The sequence below is a fragment of the Etheostoma spectabile genome, chromosome 19 (genome assembly GCF_008692095.1).
Source record: "Etheostoma spectabile isolate EspeVRDwgs_2016 chromosome 19, UIUC_Espe_1.0, whole genome shotgun sequence".
Lineage (NCBI taxonomy): Eukaryota > Metazoa > Chordata > Actinopteri > Perciformes > Percidae > Etheostoma > Etheostoma spectabile.
In genome coordinates, this window is record NC_045751.1 from 3,237,653 (window position 1) to 3,250,538 (window position 12,886).

Genomic DNA, 12,886 nt, shown 5'->3' on the forward strand with positions numbered 1-12,886 from the left:
GCTTTCTTTAGATTGAATTCTTAGGGGCTCGCTGGGCAAAAATCACACTTTCGCTATTCCTTCTACATAGTGTGACACACATTTCCAGGGTGCTAAGTATTGTTTGTTTTAAGTCTAGACTCACGATAAGACTACAGAAAGGCAACAGCATATTTGACTGAGTAGACAAACTACCTTGGCTATTAAGCCAAGTGATGTGATGATATCCTATTTATTTGTCAACAACTGATTAAAAAGTACCCGGATTAATGACAACATGTATCCTAGTTTAGTAGGTATTTTTTGCAAAGCTTGATATAGCTTATTCCTCTGTGCAATAGAGCATACTGTTAACCAAAAATGATAAGAAATGCAGTCAATCCAAGATAACGCCGGAAATACTCTTTGGAGATGTGTATAAATCCACACCTGAAAACAGTCTCCCAACAAATACACAATTTGCTCCTGTTTGAGTCATGTTTGCGAATAATTACAGTGCACAGCTGTTTAAGGAAATTGTCAAACCTTAGAAAAACAATTTTATATATATTTGTTACTTGTTTTTAAAGATTTACGTCCAACTCGTCCAAATATCGGGCAATGCTCCACTACATTCAGCAGCTAGTAGCTAACTTTCTTTGTTGAGTGTTGAGTGCTGCTGGAGGCAGCATGCAGCGGGTTAATAAGAGCTTGTTCTTGCTAAAAATAGCCTGCTATGGCCGGAAATGACTGCAGAGTCGGGTGATAATTATCTGTGGGTTGTCACAACACGTTACACTTTTCATATTTCATTTTTATTTCCATCGGTAATATCAAAACATTGATTAGTTCATCTTTAACAATGGAAATCAAGATTAAGTTTGTTTGCTCGATTCTGTCTTGATGATATTTCTGATTGTTTTTTGTCTAGAGGATGTGATGTTTGCAGTAGCCATCATAACATACATTACTACCTGGTGGTTTATTGTCATGCAGGCTTGCAGACTTTTACTATAGTGCAACAGAAAACATCGTTATGTCGCCCAGTGAGATACAGTAAGTGGAAGCACACAAGGAAGTTTGTATGCTTTCGGATGTAGTTTGCTATTATTAGGGATGTTAGGTTTTTCACATTGCTTTCTGTCGATTCATTTCTTCTCCAATCGTTGCCGTTGTGACATGTGCTGAATGGACTGCATGCAGAATTTCCAGTGCAAGCCAAACTAATTACAGAAAGCTTCCTTCCTACATAGGTACCAGAAAGAAATGTTTGACACGCACGAAACCAACTATGTAAAACCACACAGCACACATACTAAATGCACCCAGTCTTCAGATTACAAAATTATAAATACATGATAATGGTACATTAGTATGCAAACAGTTCAGGCAATACAGAGTCAATGTGCATATCCTATCGAAATGGATAACAGTCTTAATCAGGCTCTAAAGGTTTTTTCTTTTATAATTTGGGCCAAGTGACATGAAAGTTTCATAGTCCAACTTGACATTGGATTTCAATAAACTAGGAACAACCGAGGCCTTATTCACAGCCAACCTTTCTTAGTGACATTGAAAGTAGCAACAGGCTAAAGAGGGACTTTACGGCTTTGTCAGTTTGGACTGACAGGGATGCCGCGTATAGGGTAATAGCCGGCCATGGCGTCTCCTTGAAAGGCAACACTTAAGTAGCAGCAGCGGAATTATAATGCCTTTCTGTTTGCTTCTTCTGTCTCCTTCCTCCAACTTTTCAAAGAATCAATAGGATTAAGCCATTTTGGACTAACAGCCTCTCAAATAATGCTGCTTCACTCTGGTGTACACATACACACCGAGGTTCTGTGATTGGCTTTCTGTCTTACTCACAGGCGTCGACAAAAATGGAATGAGACTGCAGATATAAGGTGAAGGCAGGGGAAGCATCAACAATATATCTGCTGTGCCTCTGTCTTTGGGTAAAGACCGGTCTGTGATATTTTCCATAAAGGTTGTCTAGTTTTCTCTGTAATCTCCTTTTCCTCTCACTCAGTCTCTTATTTGCACTTTAGCTTTCTCTCCCTCTCCCACACCCTGTTTCCCGGGACCGTTCTCTGACAGGAAACATTACCGCCATTACAGATCACTAGATACTGTTTGCTAGATGTCAAAAGAATCAGATTGATCGAATGGCACGACAGAAGTGTTGCACTGTGGCAGAGGGGACAGTCAAATGGTATAAAATAATAGGGTGCTTGCCAGGCCTGACAGATAACTTGGAGGCAGCCATACAATAGGCGAGCAACATGGCTGAGCTCCACAATGGAACAAGCAGGAAATGGCTTTGCATTTCAGCCTTCCTCTCATTTCAGCTGACATCCCAGATAGTATATGTCACACTGTTAAAAAAAAAAAAAAAAAAATTAAACTATGCAAGGGATATGGTGAATCACAGCTGCAGGCAAACTACTCTCACAGCCCAACATACAAAGTGTGCAGATATCAGAAAAATCCCAGTGGTTTATTTTGGTAGCTTCCAATACAAGAAAATGTCCTGATTTATTCCTAATTAGCTTTTAATTAGAAATCAATCTCATTTGCATGAAAACATCAATCCTCATTCAAAATAAGCAATTTACCCGCAATTACAAAACCCATTAAAACTCTAAAAATCACATCAAGTTAAAAGGGAGCATTTCTCAGGGTATATCTTTTATACAGAGTAGTGCGTCATTTTCTCCAGTGATTAGAAAATTAATTAATTAGTCGATTGAGAGAATATTAATCGGCATTAGTGATTAATCCTTTCGGTTATTTTTAGGGATGGCAATGTCGACCTGGCAGTCCACAACGTCGGTCCTGATGCTAAAATGAACCATGCAAAACAAGCACACTGGGGTAAGCGATTTTATTTGTATTCACTAGATATCAATAGTATTTACAGTATATACTTTATTTAATCAGGAAATCACATTAAGGTCAAGATCTAATTTACAAGGGAGACCATATGTAGTTAGGGTGTGAAGACAGACAACTCCAGCTGATGGTTTTCCAAGATTTATTTACTTTGCAGAAGACAATATATTAATATATAATATATTAATCCTTCTATCTGCACCGCTGCTCCTCAGCAATATGAGATGGTTTTGGCTCTGCGTGATCTCATTTTCTACCATGTATATTTCAAAATGACAGTTTAGTAAGGTTCGGTATAGTATCTTACTGAACTGCACATTACTAGTCAAGAGCATTTAAAATAGACAGGGAAAACCTAACCTGAATTGTACCAACAAATGTGAAAAACATACATGAGAACATGAGAAGTTAAACAGTAAGTGGGTTTAGGTGACTGCACAGATAACAAGGAAGTAAACATACCTGCAGAAGACAATATCATATTAATTGGCTTCTGGTCTACTGTTTCCTTTTTCACTGCACCTCTGCCCCTAAACATTGAATAACAGAATTTAGACACTGAAACTGGGCTGCAGAGCTGCCGCTATTTACTTACTACTACTACTACTTATTGCTCAGAAACGGCATAAAAATGGAGCAAAAAGACAAAAAATTAACAAAGCATCGTTACAACTAATATTTAACCGTAAAAACAGCACTAGTAGTCAATATCGAATTAGCTTTGAGGCACTAAATAGTGAAGAGTCACAACACAATTTTCAGAGAAAACAATAAAACACAATTTACACACAACCTACCTCAGCAATACGAGACGGTTTTGTGAGGAGGAGACGGATGTTACGGCAACTTAGGACGTACAATAGAGGCGCAGTGAGCAACAACATCTCCACCGGAAACAATAGCAATATGATAATTACATTAAACTCAATAAGATCAAATTCACAAATACCCAACAAATCATTAAATGATGATTAAAATGCATTTTTGACTTTGTTACATGTGCATAGACAGTATTCGGCGGCTGTGGCTCAGTGGTAGAGCGGTTGTCTGCCAATCGGAAGGTTGGTGGTTTGATCCCTGGTCCTGCAGTCCCACGTCGAAGTGTCCTTGGGCAAGACACTGAACCCCGAGTTGCCCCCGGTGCTGCGCATCGGAGTGTGAATGTGTGTGAGTGTTTATCTGATGAGCAGGTGGCACCTTGTACGGTAGCCTCTGCCACAGTGTATGAATGTCTGTGAATGGTGAATGTCTCCTGTAGATGTTAAAGCGCTTTGAGTAGTCGTGAAGACTAGAAAAGCCCTATATAAATACAGCACATTTACATTTACATTCAGAAACCCATACAGATAAAACCCATGTCTATCAAAATGCCTGACTTTCTATACTACTTATGTTTTTGGATTTGTGTACTTGACCCTGAACCCCAAAGGCTCCTGCACCCAGACCTGTGCTGGAACGTATGTCCCTTTTAGGTGGTATAAAAACATCTGTGTTCTAGTGGTGTAATGGTGGGGTCCGATAGCCAAGGTTGTGTGGAGAACTTTGTGGGATCAGATCAGACCACAACAGGTCCAGACTGAAATATCTCAACAGCTATAAAATAGATTGGCATGCCCTTTTTGCCTTTTTTTTTTTTAGATTGTTGCGGCCCAAAATGCCTGATATTTTTGGAACTTTGTAAAAAATTGCAATAGAAGTTGCAAGGTCTTTTGTGTGTTTGTTGCAATGAAGTTGCGGGAGACAGAGAAAGTTGCCGCTATGATTTGAGCTAAAAGACACAAACTAGCACTGAATGGTCGTGTTTACTTAAAACTGGTAAATTCACAGCTATTGTAAAATACCCTTTTATCATCTGTTTTTGTCATTTAACAGCAATTTACTGGTGAAAGAAGTAATTGTTGTTAAAAGTTATTTAATTTTTAATAAATGTTTTAAATCCCCCCATTTTTTGTGCTGATCCAAAAATTAATCCGAGAGTCTTGTGGTCAAAGGATCGCACTTTATTCTTAATCGCCACGTACAATGCAGTGAAATTCTATTACTGCATTCAACCCAGTGGACAACTGTACACGGGAGCAGCTTGGGGTTCAGTGTCTTGCTCAGGGACACTTTGACATGTGGCCGGATGACCTGGGATTGTTCCGCCAACCTTGTGGTTGTGGGGCAACCATTTTACCTCTGGGCCACCCCTACCCCTACTAGCTATAAAATGTAAACTGAATATCTTTGTGATGGTTGGACAAAATAAGCATTCTGAAGAAGTCCACTTGGGGTTATAGAATTTGTAATGCCATTTTTTTTTTTAAAGATTTTGTGACATTTTGTAGACCAAATGATTAAAAGAAACCGTAATGAGTAGATTCATTGTAAGTAAATTATTCTTGCTTTGCAGCCCCACACGTCATATTAATTTCTTTATATTTATATATGATTGACAGATAAGACGATTCACAACATCAGCAATTGGGAGGACAGCATTGCATATACATTTGCCAAACCAAGCAGAAAAATAAAGAAAAACAATTCTTAGCTGGTAAAAAGTAATGACCATTGATTTCCATTGAAAGTCTGATGGTAAAACAAATGAAAGGATTGTGAAATGCTTATGTGGTGAGCACAGTCAATTCATTGCAGCGCATGCGATTGATCCGTCTCCTGACTGTCTCAGCCATTGCATCCTTCTGTAAAGATCCTTGTGCTGTGTATTCGGAGCAGCAGCAGTATGTCCTGCAGTTTCCCCCCCCCCACATACACAACCATACCCCAACCCCTGTCATAAAGAACACACTGCTAGCGCTGTTTAACCTTGAGCTGTTGCGGTTCGGGCACATATCACCTTTGCAGCCCCCTTGGCTACTGCTATCAATCAAAATGTCAGTCGCCATTTTAGGATGACTCAGCAGTTTTGAGGAATTGATTGAATTTTATCTTGATTTCATAAAACATTTAGACAAACCAATTAAAGAGGTGGCTGACTGCAGCCACCAGCACTCAATCCATCATGCTGTCAGGGGGATAAAATCAGTTTGAAATGAATGTAGTCGATTTTTTGGTGCATTTGCAATCTGGTACAATAAAGTGGAAGTTAATTAGAATAACCAGAGGAAAGAGTCATGATTGGTATGAAAACGGCTGCACATTTGACAACAAGCTTGGATTATTTCAAAGCATGAGGTGTACATTTTTAACAATGTTGGCTTTTCACGCGCAAATTTGCCTTGTCATTTGACTCCATTCATTTAAATTTACGATGTATTCCACTTCACATTCACAATGCAGCAAATCCAGTGCTGGCCAATGGTATTATACTGCACTGCGGTCCAAATATTATAATAAGATGGATGGCTACTGCACATTTTCCTGGAGGACTGGCTTTCTTGGTTGTGTCCACCAACTGCAGGTGAAATACAGCAAGCCCATTAACATGCAGTGGTTCTCCCCGGAGTTAACGGCATACACCCACAGAACTCCTTCTTCCTTTGTTTTAAAGCAGGCTTCTTAATTACTAGCTGTCCCATTCAGGTTGTAAATGGCCCTTTATTGTCATTCTGCAATCAGAATAAATCCTCAAGCTTATTCACTGGCCTGATGCCCCTCCATTGATGAACCATGCATTATTAATCCAATGTTTCCCCCCTTTTTGCCTCATTATAAGCCCTATCAGCGAGTAAAGGGCACCACACCGCAGAGCTATCAGTGTTTCTCTCCAAGGTTTGGGTTTCGATATGATATTGTTGCGTTGTCAACAAAGAAGAGGCACAGGAGTGTGGTGATATCAATGCATTTCACTTTTATTGGCAATGTTACATTGTATATTTTCTCATTTTCTCTAATCTTAAAAATAAAAGTACAGGGTGACACAGAAAAGCTGGATGCAATGTACTCAGGCAGGAAATTAAAGTTTTTAGCCATTTGTGGTGGATGTTGTTGTTGTTTTTTATAGAGAAAAGAAACTTTTGCGGTTTTGATGACTTTTGAAGACCATTTGATAATAGATATACATCTTCATGCCAAATGGTACTCCTTATCACTATATATTTCTTATGGCAGGTGGAAAATGTTCAGAAATATAAAGTAAACTTTGATAGTGTTTTACAGTGTTTACTATATTTAAAAAAAAAAAAAAAAATACAAAATCTATCAATTATACATGAACCCACATAGGACACTATGCCAAGAGAGTGGTGAAAAAGCACTATAGACCAAGACTAGTGCAATCCAAAGGGACTTGTCATTTGAAACTAAGCAAACATATCACTGCAACACAGCCCGGGGTACAGCTATCACACGCTCTTAAATGAAACTGAAGATGCTTATCGTAGAGATGCACATTTTCAGTTTCTCGATCCACTGAACCGGCCAAACATGGGAATTAAATAAGATGTCTTTATTGACCCTTTTAGTTTCACATTACAGCCTGAAATGAGCTCATCGGCATGATAGAAGCTCTGATCAATGCCTCAGTGGAGCGCTGGTATTAATAAAAGTCATGGCTGTATTCATACGGCCTTTGGCAGATAAAGACGGTCTCGGAGAGAATCATAGTAAATATAATTCATACAGTCAAGGCTTCCTCTCATCCTGTGCAACATTTGTGCAGAGCAACGGGCACAGACTCCACTTTTAAGTATTTTGCTTGTATTTAGATAGTTGACAGACTGAGGGTGTAACTGGGAAAGACGTTTAATATTGGTAAGAGTACCGACCAGCCGGAGTTGCAGTACTGCCTAATACCACAGTCAGCTTTCTTTGAAAACCATCATTAGCTATCTTATCTCGTTAGATCACAGTAATAAGGTGGTAGAGGACAATTTCAATTGAAGCTGTGGTAAATTAGGAGATTGTCCTCAAAGCTTCTATAGAAAATGACCGTGACATCATAAGGCCATTGTCTATCATGTATGTAATATGGAGAGGAGAAATGGTCATGCAGTAGAATTAAAACCAGACTTTAAGGAACAGAAACATTCACTTCGCACAGGCGTTTCATTGCACAAGAAATGTAAAGACACTGAATGCAGTCATCAATTCTAATCAACATGCTGCCTCAAGTCCATTGTGCTCACAGTTTCATCTCCTTCAATTACAACGGCAAATTGGCTTTGAAGCCTGAGAGTCAACTGAAGCAGTTCATTTGTAATCACTAATATGAAAGTGGGTGTGGTATGCATTGGGCGCATTACCTTATTATCTTTCATTATATTGTATTTGAAGGGGAAATGTTTCTTTGTGTATTATTACCGGCAGCAGATTTATTCTTTAGGAGTCTATGCGTTTAAGAGGGGAAGTGTTTTTTTTTTTAAGATTGCACACCACGTCTTGGTGTTGTTCAAACAATGAATAACAAAGAGGGCTCAAGGAATGTTTCCGTACGAAGAGCAAACAGGGCAAAGAGAGCAACGGCGCTTTGCATATCCACGGTTTGACAGAGAAATAAATAAATTACCCCAGCGCTTCTTCAAAAACAAACAGCTGTCAAAAAGTCACTCAGGGGCGCCTCACACACACATCTCTTTCCCCCCCCGGAAATCAAATCCCAGCAAAGGGGATTCTTTTATTGTATTCCACTTTTTTTTTTATTGCTCCATTCCTTTGTATGTTTCCATCTATGAAACAAATCAAGCAAATAAGATCCCCGGAGGTGTCTGTGTTTTAATGTGATGTCTGCTTTGCCTGTGTCTCAATACCTAGTAATCCTTCTTTAGCCTAAGGATGTGTCTATGATCTCCATGTTGAGAGAGCCAAAGAGACTAAGCAATAAAAATGTCATTATTACCATGTAGTACCTTGCAGTCAATGCAAATACCATAAATTAAGGGGGAGGGAGCAGTTTGTTAACAAACAAAAAAACGTCATAGATGAAAGCATACAAAATGTTTTTTTCCCCTCGTTTGCTGAAAATTGACACAGGTTGTTGTGCATGTCCCTGCTTCTGGATGTACCGACTGTATGACTGACGCAGGAAGAGTTCTTCCTGGCTTTTGTTGCACTATGTTAATTTCATAATGAGCTTAACCTGCTGCTTTTTAAATTTTAGGCAGATTCATAGAACCTTTATTCCTGTAGCTGAAGACACACATTTCTACATATCGTCACCTTCCTAAAATAATCGCCTAAGTCATTTTTTGACAAAAAGTATTTTTTTGCCTATATCATCTCCTCATGGTGCTGGCCACCTCTGGTAACATTTCCTACATTCTCAGTTGAACAGGTCATGTGATTCTACGCCTTTAGTATAACTGCCTAAGTCAAAATATGTTCAGTATTTGGTTCAGTTTTTTATGTTTTCTGAAAAACGTGAAAAAATGACTTAGGCGATTATTTTAGGAAGGTGACGATATATTACATTACATATTACAACTTATGCGTTGTTTAACTTCTTCTTTACTTGATATATTTCATATTATGCTTTACTCTTTATTGTCATTTTTAACATTGTAATTCTTTGGCACGTATTGTGATTCTGTTCATGGCATCTACTGCATGTATTTCTGTCCTCAGTGTCGAAAGTATTTTGGTGTGTTAATTTAACCAAACCTGATCAATATCAATGGTATGAGACAAAACCCCCATATGAATCCTTTTTATGAGAAATGTGATTTCGCCAATAGGGGTTTCATATTGGAAAACAGGTTGGTGTGGAAAGCAATGATAGACATTTATTTTGTTATCAATGTTTTCAAGCTTTTAGCAGTCAAACATGCTTCAATGCAAAAATGTTGCTGTTGAGACTGTCCCAGAAACATGGTCAAGCTTAAGTGAACCTGTCCATCGGGAGCAAAGGAGGAGGACGTAGGGTGGCCCTATTACGAAATATCGGACTTACGAGAGACGAGTTTGTTTCCCTTTTCTGACTAGCAGTCGAACGATGGTTCCTATTTATTATCCCACAACCTTAAACAACTGCAGTCTTTCCCTAAACCTAACAAGGGCTGGGTTATATGTTGTATATCTTCAAAATAATCCATTTATAAAGTCTATCATGTATATGTTTTTCTATATTGTTTCTATCGCAATGTAAAAAAGGGCTGATTTGCGTTACAGCAATACTAAAAGGTCCCAGGGCATGAAAATGTCACTTTAGGAGGTTATTTAACATTAATATGTGTTCCCCCAGCCTGCCTATGGTCCCCCAGTGGCTAGAAATGGTGATAGGTGTAAACCGAGCCCTGGGTATCCTACTCTGCCTTTGAGATAATGAAAGCTCAGATGGGCCGATCTGGAATCTTGCTACTTGTGAGGTCATAAGGAGCAAGGTTGTCTCCACTTTCTCTGCTTTTCCTGCCCAGAGAATTTGGCCCACCCATGAGAGAGAGACATCATCAAGACAGATACAGATTTCAGATACAGTTTTAGGATACCTCTAAGGTCTATATAAAAGAGACTTCAGATACAGTATCAGGGGACCACTAAGGTCTATATAAAAGAGATTTCATGTACAGTATTCGGGGACCACTAAGGTCTATCTAAAATAGACTTCAGATCCAGTATTAGGGGACCACTAAGGTCTCTATAAAAGAGACTTCAGATCCAGTATTAGGGGACCACTATGGTCTATATAAAAGAGACTTCAGATAAAGTATTAAGGGACCACTAAGGTCTATGTAAAAGAGACTTCAGATAAAGTATTAGGGGACCACTAAGGTCTATATAAAAGAGACTTCAGATATAGTGTTAGGGGACCACTAAGGTCTATATAAAAGAGACTTCAGATAGAGTATTAGGGGACCACTAAGGTCTATATAAAAGAGATTTCATATACAGTATTCGGGGACCACTAAGGTCTATCTAAAATAGACTTCAGATCCAGTATTAGGGGACCACTAAGGTCTCTATAAAAGAGACTTCAGATCCAGTATTAGGGGACCACTATGGTCTATATAAAAGAGACTTCAGATACGGTATTAGGGACCACCAAGGTCTATATAAAATAGACTTTAGATACAGTATTAGGGGACCACTATAAGAGAGACTTCAGATACAGTATTAGGGGACCACTAAGGTCTATATAAAAGAGACTTCAGATATAGTATTAGGGGACCACTAAGGTCTATATAAAAGAGACTTCAGATACAGTATTAGGGGACCACTAAGGTCTATATAAAAGAGACTTCAGATACAGTATTAGGGGACCACTAAGGTCTATATAAAAGAGACTTCAGATACAGTATTAGGGGACCTTTAAATCATTTGGATGATGCTTTGCTGTCTGATCCTTGTGCATTATGTCAATTTTGAATATATACAGTATATATAGATATATATCTATATCTATATCTAGATATAGATATATATACACATTACCTTTATCAAGATTTTGGCCATATTGCACAGCCCTTAACTTAGCCTAGTCAGAATTGAGCCCGACTACACATCTCTATTTAAACGTAATGTGTTTGTTCAGGTTTACATAATTGTATCCATTTTGTGAATGTGTTCATATCTGAAAGGTCACAGAGGCTGATTTGACTACATTATGCTGCCTTGCAGTAAGTTGCTCTGTAAATATCTCAATCCAGTCTGACAACATCATTTCCATCTGACATGAAGATGACTGCTGGCTTTCAGCGCTTCACACCTTCACTTAATGAAGTCACCTATCCATGTAAATCTAGGTTATACAGAGAAGTCGCACATTTTTAAACCTCTGACAGAAAGTACATGAAAACATGTCTATCTAGAAAAATCAAAATAATTATGACACATTGGATTGAATAGTAGAGAAAATCTAGTAATAAACGCAGCGCTGCATAGTTTTTAGCTGCAGAGTACATTCATTACTTTATATCTACAATTATGCATTCATGTACTTGATCATTTTCAGAACTGCAACAGCAAGGATAAAAAATGGATCCTTACATTGGGGAAAGTTTTGAGTTATTTCTAAAGGGAATGGTGTTGTAGCTTTAAATATAGAGCAAAATAAAGGGGTAAGTTACCCATTTAACATTATTTGGCTGTTATTTTCTTCCCCTAAAGGTTAAATAAAAGTGACAGAATACAGATAGCAGATATTTAAGCCCTGGGCATATGGAAGACTCTTGTGTCAACAAATAAATCTGTTGTTTTGAGTGGCTGCAGGAAAACCTGAGGCGTTGGCGCATCCCAGGAAGCTTCCTGTCAAGGGTTTTTAAGGGTAAATGACCACTGAATTTAAGCAGGTGTTCTCCATCAGCTGTCAGAGGCGGAACACCTGCTTTGACATATGACTCGGGTGAAAGATCCAACATGCTGGAAAGTTTTGGCGCCTACAGAGCATAGCAGCAGCGGTTTTCTGTCCAGTGTGATTCTAAGTTGATGCGCTATGTATAGCCATTTGGTGGTAAGCATTAGGGTGGATGCTGTCTTTGAGTTTAATTTTATAAGTTTAGCTGAATAGGACACACAACTGGGCAAATTTTTCAGCTTAAATATAACTTGTAGGTTAAAATACATTGTATAGAGAAGGCCAGTGTACATGGTTTATGTTAATATGAGCAGTGATTTCTAATTAAAAGAGACAGCTATTGTTATGTTGTTGTTAATAATTGAAACCCTAACCCTGTAAATGAATCACTCTGGATGCTGGACCACAATGGACGATTATTAACTAAGAGTGAATTTTCCCCCCAGCTGAATCCTTTTTAAATTACCACACATTTTTATATCTCCTGAAACTGGTTCCATTTGCAATTTAAATGAGACTCAATGAACTGCACAAGCTATTTCACATATTGAGATAAATATGAACTTCGTTCAAAACACCCAGCAACAAAAGCTTGACCTCTTTTGTATCTCGTTAGTTAATTTAAGCTATGTTAATAGGAATGCAGTAATTACCAAATCCAATTCACTCTCTTCATTCTGATTGAACTCCCATTTTTACCTTGAGATGCAGCTCAGCATGCAGTGCAAAGTAATTCAAGTGTCACTCAGTCGTACTGTTTTCTTTTCTGTGTGTTCTGAGTGTCCCCAGAAATATAGATTTCTTAGGATTTCTAGGACCCCCCCCCATTTCACCCGGTATAACCACCCCTGCAGAGCAACAATGATTACG

General features: G+C 38.5%; 1 long non-coding RNA gene across 2 annotated transcripts in view; it reads left to right on the plus strand.

Moving 5' to 3' along the window:
* Nucleotides 1-12,886, plus strand: part of LOC116707317 (uncharacterized) — a 146,849-nt gene that overhangs the window by 29,160 nt on the left and 104,803 nt on the right. The window lies entirely within an intron of this gene.